The sequence below is a fragment of the Lygodium microphyllum genome, chromosome 29 (assembly GCF_053477565.2).
Source record: "Lygodium microphyllum isolate KBCC chromosome 29, Lygodium_microphyllum_v1.1.10, whole genome shotgun sequence".
Classification (NCBI taxonomy): Eukaryota; Viridiplantae; Streptophyta; class Polypodiopsida; order Schizaeales; family Lygodiaceae; genus Lygodium; species Lygodium microphyllum.
In genome coordinates, this window is record NC_141163.1 from 98733734 (window position 1) to 98749825 (window position 16092).

A 16092-nucleotide genomic window follows, 5' to 3' on the forward strand; every position below is an offset into this window, starting at 1 on the left:
CCAAATCAGCCTCCTCTACCTCTGCCTCTACCTCTTCCAGCATTTGAGTAGAAGACAGCTTCTTTTGAAGTTCCTCCTGAAGAAGATGCACCACCATTTCTCTGTTCCTCAGAAATTAGAAGAGCAATCAACTCCTCAAAATTAGGAAATCTTTCACGAACTGAAATGGATGTCCGAAACTGTGCATAATCCTTTCCTAGACCATTCAAGGTCACAGAAACTAAATCATCATCTTCCACTGGTGACCCAATGGAAGCAAGTGCATCTGCAATCTTCTTCACCTTCATGTGGTAGTCGTTGATGCTCATATTTTCTCTTTGCACATTGTGCAACTCTTGCTTGAGCTGCATTTTCCTGGCTTGCGTATTTGTGCTATACATTTTTGACAAAGTATCCCATGCCGCCTTTGGCGTACTTGCATCCTGAATATGCACAATCATAGAGTCTGAAATGCTGATAGACAGCCAATACATAACTTTCCTGGCTCTCTCATGCCATGCTTTAAATGCCTGCATTTGCTGTTGATTGGGAACATCAGGAAGAACTGGTTCTTCTTCATTTCCTACAACAAATTCCCAATATCCTTTTCCTATAAGGAAATTCGTCATTCTAAACTTCCATGCTTGGAAGTTGTTCTTGTCAAGCTTTTCAGTGACAATCTGTGAAAGAGAATCAGATGCCATTACAGAAGACCGCAAAAAATTCTGTCACTGCAAAAACCACAGCTTCACCCTCACAAGGGAAAATCTGTAAAACTGGCGAAAGTGGTATTTGACCACATAGTCACTTCCTAGTGACGATTTTGCATCAACAGGCAACAGGGATGATTCTGTAACTCCCAATGTCTCTGCGCACAAGCATACAATGCAATTTTTACAGTAACTATTCACCGACCTGTAGAACAGTGGCTGCACAGCATAAAACTGGGCCTTTTCCTAAGTGCGTGCAGAAAACTTCCGCCTCCAAAACAGGCCCCGAAATGGCCTCAAATCAAAAAAACAAGGTCGCCAAGGGCTAAAGCCCTTGCCCGCAGCATATACTGCCCTCTTGCTTCACCGCGAAGGGCGTCTCAACCTGAGACAATGCACTCCTGCACTTTCCGGCTGTGCTACCTACAGAGATCTGCTCCCAAAATAGAAAATGAAAGCAACACTGCTCCTCTTACCAGAACACCGCGAGCTTGGCTTGCTTTCTTGAGCTCCTTACCACGAACAAGGCTCTGATACCATGTCAAGATTGTGGGAGAGAAGGAAGGAGTCTCACTTGTAGCTTTCTTTCTTGCACAATGGGGGAATACACAAAGGGTGGAGGCTGAAAAATAGTTTTCCTCTTCTTAGTTGTGTAAGCCAAAAGAACTCAAGTACAAAGAAATAGAAGAACCCTAGATATGGGTCTCAAACCAAACTCAACTAACTAAGGTGGCATACTAACTGAGCCACGAACTAGAGTAGATAAGGATAGCTATCATGTAGCTATTATTCAGGGGCGGTGTACCAACCGCATCTGCAACTGACAAGTCGGTGACATAAATACACAACGGTCACCCTGGCGTATCACGAGTGGAGCTCGATGTCTCAACACCCTTGACCCTTATATAGATCAAGGATTTGCTCAATGACAAGATATTCATTGTCCAGTAGTGACAAGAGTTTAAACTTGAAGCAAGAATGTGAGGAGTGGACACTTGATATTCTGACTATTGGGAAACCTTGACAACATCATTAGAAAATTATGCCAATTTTGTAGGGGGTACCAACACACCTCATGGCATCCACAAACTTCATTAGGAAAACTACAACCACAACACTAGGTTCATCATGCTACTATATACATTGGGGAATACACAATAGAAGAGAACTAGCAAGATAGAGCTCACTTCAAAGTTAGAAGAGTCCTTGAGAAACATGTAGATTCAAGGAAACACACAAGGCTACTATGACCCCTACATGACTCAAACATGGCAAGATGCACATGATATAACCCAAGATGGACTCTAGTTTACATCCATACCAAAGGAGGAGTTAAAGAGTCTTAATACAAGTCTCTCACCACCTAATCATGTATAATAAGCCATCACTATTGTGGAAAGTTTCCCAAAATTATTGATAGAAGATAGAATCTCATCGAAGATTGTAAATAGGATATGGTAGAATGCATTTGTGAATCCCTTAAATGAGCCCACAAAGTCCTACATAGGACCCCCCAAAATCAAGCTTACAACAATATAAGTAAAATGGATCATCAACAAACTATGCCAAGTGCTCTCATAAGTGTCATTAACACTTACTTAGGAGTCCCTATTAAGGTAATTCACCCATCAAAATATCCTAATCTATCACCTCATAGAAGTCTCACAACAGACAAAGCCACTTAGAAAGGGCCTGAGAGAGCACAATAATAAGAGCAAAAAATGCAAGAAAGAAAGAAAAACAAAGAGAGGAGGATATAAAAAACTCATCTTCGAGTGGAGAGCATGATAACCAATAGAAAGAGAAGGAGCAAGGTGAGAAAAGTTCATCTTTAGAAAATTCTAGTGAAGGAGAGACTAAAGAGGAATGAACAACAACTCTACTACCAATAAGAAGTACAAAAATGAACAAAAAATATTAGAAGCCACACTTAGAAATGAAAATAAGGACTTCAAAAGAGCACTCTTATAGTTCCATGAAGAGGACAAGAAAATAAGACATGAAACCATTTTAGAATAGGTCGAAGAAATGTTAACTTGGAGAGGGGAAAGTAGCTCTAGCAAGGGCAAAGAAAGGATGTTCAAAACCTCTTACCTATTGATCAATAAGCCCTTCAACATATAGTTGCACCCAAAGCATGTAAATAAAACTCATAAATCTTGAAAAAGGAAAAGCCATAGAGGAGGTCACTTTGTTAGATATTCTCAATGTCCCACCCTTGTAAGCTACCATCAATGATTGTTTATGCTCAAAATTGTAAGGTTCACATTATGAGGAGAAGAGATGTGTGGCCTTGTATATTGATTGGAACTTGAATTGTATGTTAGATGAGGTCTATGTGATTGAATGGAAAAAACGTGACCATTATGGGTCTAGCATTTGGGTTAGATAGAGTAGTTAAGCTAGTAGTCACTCAGGGCACACTGCATCAAGTTGTGGGGAGTGGCAGCTATCATGGATGCCTATTTTGGGGTCTAGGGGCCATGAAAGTGACCTAGATGGGGATCTCAAGGATAGCAATGCCCCCCCAACACGGCTCAAAATCATTACCCTCAACTCGATAATAAAGGAAATATTCCCTAGGCAACTAGGGAAGGTTCATAATATGATTAGATAGGCTAACCATACCATCTTCTAGGTCTATAAAAGCAAGACCCTTACAAATCCATAATCAATATAACTTTAACCTAGTCAAAACTCATAAGCTCTTCCTCTATCATCTCTCTAGGTTTCCATCTAAGCTTCATAGTTAAAATTCATATGTGGAGAGAGTCGTCTTTATATCAATTTGTTTAAAATTAAAGAAGATTTTGTTCTTCTCATATTTGTTGTGTACTCTCTATTCCTTACTCAAATCATGTTCACTCCATTTTGGAATTTTTACATGGTATCACAGCCCAGGGGACTCTAAGAAGTGAAGAGTACAAAAGATACAAAGCATTGAATAGTGTAAAGAGCTCAAGGGGTTTACTATATATATGTCCTCTATATCATGTGCGCTCAAGGTCTATTTACAAATATCCTTATCTATGAATTTTTTATGAATAAACATAATCCTTTTTTATTCAATCTATAAGTAATCCCTTTACATTATACCATTTTCTTTGTAAAAAATGTATAAAAATGGTGTTTGAAAAACTTATTTTTAACTCACATGATACATATATATATTCAAGAGTCACCCCTCGAGGTGAAGAGTAGAAATGTTGTCATCCAAAATGAGATTCGGCATAGCAAGAAGTGGTGATGTTGCACCAACAATTCAAACACTAAAGATTTGTCCAGTAGCCTTTAGCAAAGACGAGTTACATCATCAGAGGCTTGGAATGTACTAAAGAGTTAGTAGAAATACGAAACCAAATAAGGATTTAGAACCTAGAGAATCAGCTAGTAGCAGATAAATTTGTTGAACGAGAGATGATTGAAGTATTCATCACTTGAGTCTTGTGTGACTAGATGACTAGAGTTGGGATACAAAATACTACTAAGGAGCTAGCTGAGAGATGTCTTTGGATTTTTCCACCAAAGTTTGATGAACTAGTAACTACCCTTAATATCTATTATAGATTATGTGTATTAGATAGTGGTGTTCCCTATCACATGATATAATTCCATGCAACCTCTGAAAGAATCCATCAATATGTCAGTTGAGAGAACGATGCAAAATCCCTTACTAAGGGAACATGTATTATTTTCTTTGTTGTTGAAAATGGTGAAGTCAAAAAGCTTTCAAATGTATTGTATTTTCCAGAGATTAATAAAAATCTATTATCAATTGCTTATATATTTGATCTTAGGCATGAAATGAGATTCACCAAGATAGGTGTATAAATTCTTGATAGTACTAGCAAAGTTATTAGCAAAGGAGAAAGAAAGAAAGAACTAACTATATGAGTTGAGTGCTCTTACAACCATCACTTCCTATATGGATACAAGTAAACTTTAGCATGAAAGCTTTGGTCACGTTAGATTTAAAATATTAAAGTTGATGCATAAGAAAGGTATGATTGCTCACATACCTACAATATAATGGAATAGAGAAACCAATTTGAAGCTTGTATGATGGGAAATCAATAGAGAAAGTCATTTCCACAATAAATAAAGAATAGAGGGAAGACTCCTATGGAGTTGATGCATGTTGACTTGTGCAGTAAAATGCCTACATAAACCTTCGGGAGATCTTCTTCTTTTATGTTGTTCATTGATGACTAATGCAGGACAATATGGGTGAACTTTCTTTGTGATAATGCTCAAGCTTTTGGTAAGTTCAAAGAATAGCTTAAACTAGTTAAGAATAAAATAGAGAAAAGTCTAAAGAAATTTAGAACAAATGGTGGTAGTGAGTTCAACTCAAAGGACTTTGAAGACGTTTACAAGAGAAAAGGGATTAAGCATCAATTGATGATGTCTAATACACCTTAGTAGAATGATATTATTGAATGCCAAAAATGTACCATTGTGGACATGGAAATGTGCATGCTTAAGAGCAAGGTATTTGTCAAGAATCGCGTGGTGGGGGGACTTGCTCAAGATGCTGCGCCGAACACACACAGAAATGCACAAGGAGAAGCTCACTCAAGAGACAAGAAGAGAGATGGAGGCCAAAACGTCTTCTTGGTGGTTTCTTCTTCTTCTTCCACACACTTTACAATGTACACAAAGTATAGATAAGATACAATATAAAGGAAAGTGGCCTACTAAGTCAAACAATGCATAACCGACTACACTAGTCGATTGGCGCTATAACTATGCCAGCTGTAAATAGGTGTAGCAACCTGAATATAATAAGTAATGAGTCAGTGGCAATGTGTGACTCATAATGACCACCGACGTGCTAAGTGTAGACATGTGGACCCATCTAACCAGGCGGTCCATCATCAATGTCCGCATGTGTTGAGCTTGTCATCTCAACAGTATTCCCTAACTAGTTTTGGGCCAAATGACAATATGGTAATCTACATTCTAAATTAGAGATACACAAAGGCTCTCAAGGAAAAAACTCCTGATATGGCCTATACTATCAATAAATTTTCTATCTCACACTTGAGAACTTTTAGACATGAATTCTATGCACATATTCCAAAAGATATGAGAAATAAGATAAAACCAAAAAGCAACAAATGTATCTTCTTGGGTTATAGTGATGAGAAAAAGTCTTACAAATTATATCACCAAGAGGCAAAGAATATCATCACAAGTTGTGATGTGGTGTTCAAGGAGAAGTCACACATAGTAGAGGAGAAAAACGCAAAGAAGTACACATGGAAGGAAAATATTTGGTATGACCAAGTGCAACGAGGTAGCTATGCCTATGGAGATTAAATGAGAAGTTGTCCATTGAGGATACATTAGCACTAGTAGACATTGGGAGGTATAAGAGGTTGGTTATTAGAAATCTCATCTACTTGTGCAACATGAGGTCAAATATTAGTTTTTTTATTGATGTTTTGAGTAGGTTCACAAACAAACCATGAGAAAGTTATTGGATACTTAGGATACGGATGCTTAAATGCTTGAAGGGAACTCTTAACTACGGTATCACATATAGCTCTAGAAGTTCTCTTATAGGAAAATGTAACTCAGATTGGCCAAGTGACAATGATTCTAGGAAGTCAAATTTTGAATATTGTTTCTCTTTAGGTTCAAGAATCTTCTCTTAGATTAGTAAGAAGCAACCAAAAGTGGTGTTGTCTTTTATCAAAGTAGAGTATAAGAAAACTTTTCTGCTAGTTGTGAAGCAGCATATTAAGGATGATCATACGGCATATAGGAGTGCAAGATGGAGATCCAATAATGCTATGATGTGACAATTAGATTTCCATCACCATTGCTAAAAAACTAGTGTTTCATGTGGCACATTGAAATTTAGTATTACTATATATGTGATGTAACTAAGGATGGGATAGTAGACTTTGTCTACTATTTTAAAGAGGACAATGGAGCATATTTATTTACCAAAGCTCTTACGAAGGATTTTCTTCGACTTTATCTTCATAAACTTGGCATTGGGCTAAGGATACAGTTCACCTATGCCAATTTTCATTAAGGGGGTTGTTGGATATGCTTAATATCCCGCCCTCATAAGGTGCTACCAATGATCCACGGTACTGAAAGTTGTAAGGTCCCATTATGAGGAGAAGCCATGTGCGAGCTCAATGGATCTTGACTTGTATGCTAGATGAGGTCTATATGATTGGATAGAAAAAATTTGATCATTGTGGGTCTAACTTTGGGTAAGATAGAGTAATTGAGTTGGTAGAAACTCGAGGCACATTGCATCGATTTGTGGGGAGGAGTTACTAAGGATCCCTATTTGGGATCAAGGGGTCACAAAAGTGTCCTTTAGCTAGGGGATCCCAAGGGGGGTGAGTGGGCTCCCTAGTAGGGATTTGGGGTGTGTGTTCTTGACCTGATATTAAAGAGAATATTTATTGAAATATTTATTGGTTGACTAGAAAAGGTTCATAATATGGTTGGACAAGCTGACCAAACTACCTTTCTAGGCCATAAAAGGAAGACCTCTCCAAAGCTCTCATTAATGTATTTTTAACATAGTTAGAGTTCTTCTAGTTCGCGTTAAGTTATTTACTTATCATTTATCTAGGTCACCATCTAGCCTTTACAATAAAGGTGTATGGGTGGATATAGCCATCTTTGTATCATTTTTTTAAATTAAAGAAGTTTCTACTTATTATATTTTTTATGTACTCTCTATTTCTTACTAGGATTTTGTTTGCTGCACTATGTAATTTTTACATATCACTTCATAGCGAGATAAGCAATGCTACCTTGCTGATTGTATCACAAGTCCATAGAAATGGGGTTTGGTATCAAGTAAAATAACCAACCTAAGAACTTTGGAATAGCTATATAAAGAGCTCCATAGAGACAAGGCCAAAGCTCTTCAAGGTAAGTTGGAACTCGAAGTATAGCAAGATGAGACCGAGGCCTATCAGATACTTTTATACACTTTGTCTAGCAATATCAAACCTACAAGCCCACTTATAAGAGAAAGACAAAACTGGAAAATAGAGACAATGAAGTAACAAATAAAGATAGAATTGAAGAATAGAGCCAACAAAGTAGAAGAGGAAAATAAGGATTTGAAGTGAAAAAACAAGGAGAGAGCTAGAAGAGGCACAATGTTAGCTATGCTCAAGGCACAATGTTAACTTTAATGTGCAACATGCATCACAAATTTTTGGAAGGAAAACTTAAAGCTATTATACTTTCAACTTTTGATATTTAATGAGAATAATTGAGAGTCGGTCATGAAAATTGTAAGAAACTTAGAAAAAGATAGAAAGACAAGATACTACAACTTCTTTTACACAATAGGCAACAGACAATAAAGATAATGCAAGTTAGCATACATATAAAGATCTTGTTTCATTCTTTCTCATACTTTTTATACAAGTTCTTGGGGTTAGGGTTCCCACCTTTCCCTTTGGTATCTAGCCAACATCCCATTGATAGGTCTTGTTGAGTGTTGAAATGACTTGTTTTTTGGCTGATTTTTGTTGTTTTTGAGAGCTGAATGGTTGATTTTATGAGATGATTGATTGGTTTGGAAGTGGTTTGAGAGTGTTTTGGATGATATTGATTGTGTTTTGGAAGTTCATGATGTTTATTGGTGGTTTTGTGATGTTCTGATAGGTTATGATTGGTTCTGTATACCTTCTGTTTTGCTCTGTTTTGGTCTGTTTTGTTCTGATTGTCTTCTGTAAGGAGGGATGGATTATTGATTGATGAAGATTGAGATCTTGTGAAAGCTTATTGAATGGTTTGTGAGAGTTTGGAATGGTTTGAGAATGAGTTATGTGGTTTTGATGACCTTCTGTAACCTTCTGTAGGTCTTCTGTAGAGCCTCTGTCTTTGTTCTATTCTGTTCTGTACTGTAGCTGTTCTGGTACTGTTCTGTGACTATTCTGTATGCTTCTGTATGTGTTCTGATGGATGAGAGTGTAGCTTGGGAAAGTTTTCTAGCCTTGGAAAGAGGTGAATACAAGCGCAAAAGAGCTGAAAGAAGTAGCTGCTGAAGACTCAAGTGAAGACTAGAGTGAAGTGACAGTAGTGAGCTATGAAAGGACACTCTAGTAGCTCTGGTGACTCTTCATATCAGACATAACTCTTGGGAGGGGTATCACGAACTAAGAAGGATTATTGAGAGTGATTTTGAGAGATTGTAGTGAGGAAATGATGTATTATTGATGGAGAGAGAGAGAGAGAGAGTCAGAGATAGCCAATTCTACTCAACCAGAGTGATTATATATGAGAGATTGAGAGAGAAGACTATGAAGATATTGAAGATGAATACTATGTGATGTATTTCCATTCAAAGATGGTGTATTCTTTTGCTTTCTTTGTTCCATTGATGGATTTTGTGAAGATATTGAAGAATATGGTTGATTCTATCAAATCCGTGGGAGATCTACATGATGCTGTATGAAGATTTGTTGTGCCTGGTGTTCTTTTCTTCATTGTGATCATATGAAACATAATAAACAAGCTTGTTGATGATACAAGATAGATTTTCTTGCAAGAGAATTCCCTTTTCCTTGGTGTTCCTCTTGGGGCTCCATGTTTTTGGTGCGCAGCCGGGGAATCTTGCCATCAACAAGCACCAGAAGAGGCTGAAAATGAAGGAAATGGCATTGCCAAGAAGAGAAGAATTCAATGGATGTTTGTAAAGTTCCTTCTTCCACTGAAGAGTTGGAATTTCTCATCATCAAAGCCACTTTCCACAAGAAGTTCATCCCACAATGGCGGAAACACATCACCATCATGATGCATGCTCTATGTGGTGGACAGTTTCCTCTTCCTGTTGAAGCAGCAGAAACTTGCATCTTGGTGGCAAACTGTTTGGGAATAAACTGAAGAGCAGAAACAGAGAGAATTACCATCAATGGAAGATTTGGCATTCATTGAGAAGTTTCCAGACAACATCAAGTGGGAGATTGTGAAGAAGCTTCAGGAGTCTTGGTCTGTAGAGGTTCACAAAGACAAGAAGGAAAAGAGTTGGAATTTGTTCGTGGACGCTCAACAGCAAGATACATGGGATGCTTGGTGTACTAATAATCTTTTGTTTGTTCAATTGGCAACCCACTGGAAGTTGGTAGATAGAGTGTTTTTCACAACATACATTGTTGAAACCATCAGAAGCTGGCATTACTATGATGATGGCACCACCACCATGCTCAGACGTATGCATTTTGACACCTTCAGAATCGAATACCTTCCTCTGTGCAGTGGAATGAAAGTAGAATTCAGGGACATTGAAAAGAACGAAGTAGAAGAAATGTTGGCAAGAGAGTACTTCAGAGACTAAAGCCTTCTGTTAACCCTCTGTGGAGCACTAACAACATAGTGGAGCCAACCCCCTGATGAATGACGCAATAAAGAGGCAAGCGTTAGAACAAGTCCAGAGGTACGTGAGAAGAGAGAAAGCAAGAATCAAGGCTGAAAACGAGCTCGCAACAGAAGCCGCCTTTGACACCCTTGCGGAACTCTTTACAAAAGTCCCAATGGCACATCAAGCCCTTCCTCCTCCTGCTGGAGGTCCACTTCCAAGCCAGATCCGTCCTGGAAATATTGATGACAGGCCAACGAATGTAGTCCCATTGCCAGTTTTTAAGGGAGAGTACAATGAAGACCTCGATCTTCATGTAGCAGAGTTTATGGTAGCGTGTGTGGCTAACAATGCCAGAACCCCTGAGCATTGGTTAGCAATATTCCCTGCCACTTTCAAGGGCGCGGCGTTTCAGTGGTATGAGAGATAAGCAGCAGGAACTTTTGGCACATGGGACGAGGCCTTCCTCACTAAATTCAGGCGTGAAGGTTTTGAAGAGCGGATGCAGAGGAATTTATGAACCTAAGTCAGTCCTCTGGAGAAAGAGTAGAAGCTTATATCTCACGAATGGAATCCATCCTGAAGAGATGGACTAACCATAATCTAGATGATGGCATTCAGAAGGGGGTGTTTCTCAGAGGATTACAACCAGAAGTCCGCAAGTTTGTGGAGCTGCAAAGACCAGCCACCCTGCAAGCTGCAACAGAAGGTGCAAGACTGTACGATGAAGTGGAAGCTAGACTAGCGATGAATTCAGGAAAAGGAGTCCTACCTCCTCTGATGCCAGGAATGATGTACCCACCAAATGCAGTTCCAGGGACTGTTCCCTACCCTTACCAACAGATGCCCCCAGTATCACAGTACAGTGCACCAAATCCACAGTGGCCACAATCCATGCCTCAAATGGTGGTTCAACCACAACAACAATGGTCCCAACCAATTTCCTCAATGCCAAATCAGCAGCAACAGTGGAACCCTACCAACTGGAGCCAACAGCCAACAGTTCAAACAGGAGCTCTGAATCAGAACCAAAACAGAGATCCCTCTGTACCAGCCCAACCGGTTTATGCAGTGATTATAGAGACTCCTCAAAACCCTCCTGCTAGTACCTCCAGAGGAGAAAGCTTGAAGGATTACTTATCCAACTCAGTTGCAAACATCAAAAAGGAGTTGATGGATGTGATTACAGAGCAGCTACAGACGCTGAAAGTGAATACTGCTAGCATATCCAACGTTGCAGAAGCAGGAAGAGATGTGATGCGGTCAAATACTTGGTGTGGTAAGTGTCATCAAGCAGGCCATTTAGCCACTGAATGTACACGAAAACCAACCATCCCTGGAGCCTTCTGTTCCTACTGTTTGCGGAAGAACCATACAGAGGACATTTGCTCTCTGAAAGAGATGCATGATAGGAGAAGGAAGGAAGAAGACGCAAGATTCAACTTGCTGGAATCCAAAATGACAACACAGGATATTGGACCCAAGCCTAGAGAGTTTGGTCCTAATTTCGGACCTAGAAGATTTCCCTCTCAAAGTTACAGAGGAAGACAGTCTGGCGGTGGTCAGAGATCAGAAGTGGAGTGTTACAGATGTGGAGAAAAGGGACACATCTCACCAAATTGTCCAAATCCTCGAAGGTCAGTGGATTACAAGCCCTTATGCAGTCGATGCAAAGGAGAAGGCCACACTACAAAAGACTGTCCAAGCCTAGCCCTAGTGAAAAACAGTGCTACTGATAGTCCGGCCAAGGCCCAAGAGCCTACCTCCAATTTAGTGGAATTGGAAGTTGCTGCCATCACGCGTGCAAAGCAGAAGGAACCACCTGTCTAGAAAGAAAATAACCCTCCAGCTAGAACAGTGAAGTTCAATGTTCCACCAGAAGAACAGAACAGAACAAAGCCTAACAGTGCCGTACAGAGCACTACAGTGCCACAGAGAGTTACAGAGACAGTTACAGAGACAGGACCAGAGGTCCAGGATACAGAAGAGGAGGAAGTGCCACAAGTGACAGAAGAAGTTCCCATGATGCCTCTGTTGGAAGAAAGAGGGAAAATGAAAATGGGTGTTGCCCCATTCCCTAACTGATTAGAGAAGCTAGTGGATCCTATTAAGGAATACGATCTGGTCAGAGATCTAGATACCTTTAAACCAAATCTCACATTTCGACAATTATTAATGTTGTCTCCCAGTTGCCGGAAAAGGTTCAAAAGTATACTGACAAGAAGACGTGGTTTAAGGATTGCTCCCTCAACAGTGACAAAGTCCAACAAAGCTCCAGAGCCTGTCAAAGAAGTGGACGTAGCTAACACCTTTCTAGATCCGGGTACCCCAGAGACTGGCGTGTGGATAGAAGGCTGCTTCATTTCAAATGCACTGATTGATGGTGGTTCATCAGTGAACATTATGACGGATGTTACAATGAAGGATCTAGGCTTACAAGGTGTGCAACCAACCCAATGGCTCATCAGACTGGCGGATCAAAGTAGGATCAAGCCTTTGGGTATTCTCCCATATGTGAAGACTATAGTGGCTGGAAAGGATTATTGGCTAACCTATCTGGTGGTGAAGCCAAACTCTTATGGTACATCCTATCCTCTGTTACCGGGCAGACCATGGCTTTTTGAAGCTCGAGCAAGGACGGATTGGTTCAAAGGAACCATGACCTTGGGTAGAGGACCCAATAAAGTGGTACTGAAGCTATATGGTTCTCAAAAAGGACATGGATCCACCTCCTTGGAATTATCTTCTAACTCCCCTAATGAGGCTACAGATGGAACATCAGTAGACGAAGATGCTGTCAAATAGATCCTTCCCAAGAAAACAGTGGCACGTTCCTTAACAGTGGATACTGTAAGTCGACTTCCAAAAGATGCAAAGTCATTATCAATGGGTGAATACTTCCTGCCTGAACCAGGAATGACTTCTGAAATCACTTCTGACAGTGAGATAGAAGCATGGATGTACTGCTCTCCCTGTTACATGGCCATAGCAGAGACAGAGACAGAGGCAGGAGAGGAAACAGAGAATCTGTTCTTCTGTTACAGAGCGCCTACAGAGACAGAAGCAGAAGCAGAAGCAGAGACAGAAGCAGAAGCAGAAGCAGAGACAGAGACAGAAGAGGATGAATATGATATGGAAGAAGAAGGTTATGAAAGTGAACCAGAAGAATCTATCCCACCTGAAGAGGATATATATGAAGAAGAAGTTCCAGAAGCATCAGAAGCAGACAAGATTATGCTATGGGACAGAATGGTGATGGTACCATTTGGTCTGGTAAATGAATCTTCTTATATGCAAAATTCTTATAAGACGTGGGTTAAGAAGAACAAGCCGTCTTTCAGCAGTGGCTCATGCCGTCCTAACTCATCTTGGCCTAAGAAAGATGATGATGATGCAGCGTGCCAACAAGCACCAGTCCCACAAACCCAACAGGCATCAGAGGGTCCCTGTTATGTGACATTCCTGGATGTGTCATCTTCAGAGGAGTCTTCAAGCCAAGAGGTAATTAATTTTGAAACCAAACCCGAAATAGCTCTAATCCCATTTCAACATCTTAAGGAGCAACCTAAGTCTCCACCAAAAGAAGAAGTTGGTTCTAGTGGGACATCAGAAGAGGACACCACTCCCTTGAAGGAGTTGGATCTATATCCAGAAGCAGTTCGTGGGACCTTCATCCGTGAAGTAGAAAGTGAAAGGTAGTTAACCTTTGTGGATGCAGATGGCACTGAACGCCACTTGAAGGTGGGTAGCAGTCTCCCAGAAGAGGAGTTTTCAACCTTGTACAACTTGTTGAAAGAAAAATTGGACGTGTTTGCATGGTCCTACAAAGATTTAAAGGGGATTGATCCCACAATATGTCAGCATCATATTGACTTGGAGCCTGATGCCAAGCCAGTACGGCAACGCTAGAGGCGAATGAACCCGAATTATTCCACATTGGTGAAAGCGGAGCTGCTAAAGCTTCTGGAAGCCGAGTTCATCTATCCAGTGGCAAATAGTGAATGGGTTTCACCCATCGTGGTTGTACCCAAGAAGAATGGCAAATTGCGAATATGTGTGGATTTCCGAAAGCTCAATTCTAAAACAAAGAAGGATCACTTTCCTATCCCTTTCACAGACCAACTGTTGGACACAGTGGCAGGACATGAGCTTTATTCCCTTCTGGATGGATTCAACGGATACAACCAAGTCCAAATCGCAGAAGAAGACCAGTCCAAAACAACCTTCACCACAGAATGGGGGACCTACGCTTACCGAGTGATGCCATTTGGACTCTGCAATGCCCCTGCTACTTTCCAACGAGTCATGATGGCCGCATTTCAAAATCATCTACACGACTTTATTGAGGTATATTTGGATGACTTTTGTGTCTATAGTTTGATCCGTGAACATTGGGAGCACTTGGAACAATGCTTTGACTGATGCCGGGAGTATGGGATTTCCCTCAACCCCGACAAATGCATCTTTGGGGTCTCTTCTGGTGTTCTGTTGGGCCACGTTGTCTTTGCACAAGGGATATCAACAGACCCTGCAAAGATCGAAAAGATTGCAGCTCTGACAGCACCCACCAACCTCAAACAGTTGAGGGGATTTTTAGGCCATGTAGGTTACTACAGAAGGTTCATAGCCCATTTTGCAACAAAGGCAACCTCCTTGCACAAGCTTCTGAGGAAAGATGCAGAGTTTACTTGGACGGAAGAATGTGACAAAGCCTTCCACACTCTGAAGCAGTGTCTGATTGAGGCACCCATTCTGCAACCTCCTGATTGGACGAAAGAGTTCCATGTACACACTGATGCATCAATTGAAGGCTTAGGCGCAGTTCTCTGCCAGAAGGGCTCCTCGAAGTTGGATCAACAGATCTATTATGCAAGCCGAAAAGTCACTGATAGGGAATGGGACTACACAGTGACCGAGCTGGAGTGATTGGCAATGGTGTTTTCCCTAGAGAAGTTTCGCCACTACCTCCTATCCACCCACTTTAAATTTTATGTGGATCATGAGGCCCTGTCCTTCTTGATGAACAAAGCAGATGTGAAAGGACGAATGATGAGATGGCTCCTTCTATTCCAGGAGTTCGACTTTGAGGTGGTTACTAAGCCTGGTCGTTCCCATGTTCTGGCTAATCATCTGTCGCGTATCCCACAAACTGCAGATGAGGAGCAGGATGACCCAGACCTCCCTGATGCTTCCCTATTCTTGGTAGAAACTGTAACTCCCTGGTATATGCAGGCATTGCCAATCTGCTGGCAACCCAACAGTACCCTCCTGGCATTTCTAGTTGGGAAAGGAAGAAACTTATGCTAGAATCAACCCCCTACACCCTACTAGGCGGTGCATTGTACAAGAAAGGCAAAGATGAAGTGCTCAGAAGATGTGTTGCAGGAAATGAGATTGGGATTGTTTTGAATGCTTGCCATGATGAGCCATGTGGAGGCTACTTTGCAGGAGAAGCTACAGCCAGGAAGGCTCTGCTAGCAGGTTATTGGTGGCCTACCATTCATAAGGATGCCTATGATTACTGTAAAAGATATGATGCTTGTCAGAGAATGGAGAAACCCACGAAGACAAGTGCCATGCCACTGCAGCCTATCCTTCCTCTAAAGCCGTTTGAGAAGTGGGGCATCGATTTCGTAGGCCCAATCGATCCTCCCACCAGAAGGAAACAAAACCGATACATCCTTGTATGTACGGATTATGTCACAAAGTGGTGTGAAGGTAAAGCCCTAAAGCGGGACGATGGTAACAGCGTGGCCCTGTTTATGTACGAGAATATCATAACCCATTTTGGCAGTCCCTTAGAGCTGGTAAGTGACAGAGGCACTCATTTCATTAATAAAGTCATGGAAGAATTGACAGAGTTGTATAAGATCCGCCATCGCAAGTCCACTCCTTATTACCCTAGAGCCAACGGCCAAGTCGAAGTCACCAATCGCATCCTCTGCTCGATTCTGACAAGAACGATTGCCGCACATCGTCGTGATTGGGATGATCGACTTACAGAGGCCCTCTGGGCGTACAGAACCTCCCATAAAGCAGCAACAGGACAGACAC